This window comes from Dipodomys spectabilis, unplaced genomic scaffold (genome assembly GCF_019054845.1).
Source record: "Dipodomys spectabilis isolate Male_0828 unplaced genomic scaffold, ASM1905484v1 ptg000297l, whole genome shotgun sequence".
NCBI classification, from domain to species: Eukaryota; Metazoa; Chordata; class Mammalia; order Rodentia; family Heteromyidae; genus Dipodomys; species Dipodomys spectabilis.
In genome coordinates this window covers 6235541-6237830 of record NW_024870974.1, presented here as the reverse complement: position 1 = coordinate 6237830, position 2290 = coordinate 6235541, and the positions used below count along the sequence as shown (strand labels likewise).

The window sequence follows — 2290 nt, the reverse complement described above, 5'->3', positions numbered from 1 at the left end:
CTGTTTTTCAATTGATTGTGGAGGCTGCTAGAGGGAGGGGCAGCCTCTGGCTCTGGTTACCCGGTGAGGAGAGCCACTCCAATGGCTGGCGCCTGAGCTGGGTGACTTTTCCCTGGATGGAACTGAGTCTGTGAGGTCACTTCGCCGTTAAGTTCTTGTGACCTGCTAAATGACTCGTTTTATTCCAAGGCCTGAGCTGGAGCTAGCCGCTCCTCCGAGCTTTGTCGGTATCCAAGATGGAGATCACCAGTGCTGGGGGGGGGGGAGGGGTGGCCTTCCCTCCTCTGCTCCCTGGGAAGGAGTGAGGAAGTGGGGCTACTCACGCCGAGTCTTGGATCCTGGGTCGTCTCTGGTCTGCAAAGTGCAGGATGAAGTTGTCCGCTCCTTGTCGGTTCTTGCTGGTGTTGAGTAGAATCTGCTCGTCCGCTGCGTCTGGCTCCTTCGTCCCGGTCTGTGTCTCAGGTATGCCCCTGTGGCGGTGGACGCCGCTGCGACCCTGCCAAAAATATGGAACGCTTCACGAATTTGCGTGTCATCCTTGCGCAGGGGCCATGCTAATCTTCTCTGTATCGTTCCAATTTTAGTATATGTGCTGCCGAAGCGAGCACAATTTGAACTATCTTAAAGATAAACTGAGATACTGTATATGGTCATTGTAGTGACATAAGACATATATTTTGAAACATTTTCACTTAAAATAAATGTCAATAAGGATAGTTTGCAAGAAAAAGAATCTTTTTTGTATGTTTTTATTGTGAAAATACTGTACAGAGGGATTACAGTTACATGAGCAAGGTAATGAGTACATTTCCTATGGAGCATTGTTGCCTCTTTGAGATGCAAATGCTCTGTGATTCTTTAGCTTGTCTCATTTTCTGGTTGATTCGAGTCAAAGCTCGAGGCATATACTGTAAGCCTGTGATCCAAATCTATATGTTCCATAATGTGTTTATGTTTTCCACTGATTTTTGGAAACAAGGGAATCCTCAGTATTGGTCTCCATGGTCTGCCCTTATCCTCTCTACCTCTCTTTGGTCACTTGGTTTTGTCTACACTGGCACTGCCAAAGCTCTCAAGTCTTCTTGGCATCTTTCTATGAAAGCCTTTGTGCTTACTCTCTTTTCTCCCTAAAACATTTTTCTTATCCCCCTTTTACCTAATTTTCACTCATTCTTCCCATTCTTTCTTTGAATTTCATTTCTATTGACATCCCTTCTCCCCCCAGAAGAAGTATTAAAAAGGAAACGACAGCTTTGAAAAGAGTGATAATAGAAGTGATGGAAAGAAGGTAGATTTTTGTACCATGGTAATAAAATCAGTAAGACTTGCTAATGGTTTTGATGTGGGCATAGGAAAAAAATCATGTAGATAATGCCCTAACTTCTCAACTTTATTGGTTTTGTGATGATGTACCATTGACTAACAAGGAAAATGAGGAAAACAAGTTTTGCTGATCCATGTGACAAGGACCGGGTCAATTGACCTAAACTATCTGTTTCCTTGTGAGTAAGGTAAAGGTAATAAAGGCAACACTTCATTGGCTAGCTGTGATGATGAAACCTAAGTGATGTTTATGATGCACTTGAGTCTCAGTTAAAGCTTGATGATTCCTAAGTTAACCCCATCATCATCACTACCATCAATCAGTTATCATCTTCAAATACAATAGATAATTAGGTGAAGCTGGTGTCAGCATCGCTGAGGACTTAGAATCGTGTTGATAATATTTCCCTTTGAGCTAAATACAGAAATTAGAAATGTATTTACAAATCAATTTTAGAGATGGGTCCAAAGTCTTTTCATCCATCAGAAACTGTCTTTGGTTCTGACAGTTAAACGTGCAGTTTATGAAGTTGACTGTGAATATAAAGTAGTTTGAGAGAAAATTCCTATCATTTTATCTTCGCACCCCCACCACCAAAAATAAAAGGAAAGGAAGTTATTATAGGTGCCCAAAAAAAGAATATGTCTTTGGTACGTGGACTTAGTACGTGTTTTAATCACCTTTTATGAAGCCTCTTGAAATCAAGGGGCTGGGCGGTAAAGGCAACAGTTTTAGGCTCCCCAGCAATAGATTGAGGTTGTGTTCATCCTGAGGTTGTGTTCCTCCTGAGGTTGTGTTCATCCCAATAGTGAGATAGACTCAGGCAGGTTTGGACTGGAGGAAGCAGAGAGCGCTTACCAAAGCAGAGTCCTAGGTGTCTGTGGCTGTTGGGGTTCACATTCAAGTGTCTGCACACCAGCATCCTAGGTTTGAGGCAAGTGTCATAGTATCAGCGGTGGCATTACA

At 42.8% G+C, this 2290-nt stretch overlaps 1 non-coding gene across 1 annotated transcript; it reads right to left on the bottom strand.

The window, feature by feature from the left end:
* Positions 1 to 501: 501 nt before the first annotated feature.
* Positions 502 to 608, bottom strand: LOC122127260. The gene has a single exon (XR_006151098.1). It is a non-coding gene; the product is annotated as a U6 spliceosomal RNA (small nuclear RNA).
* Between the last annotated feature and the right edge of the window lie 1682 nt (positions 609 to 2290).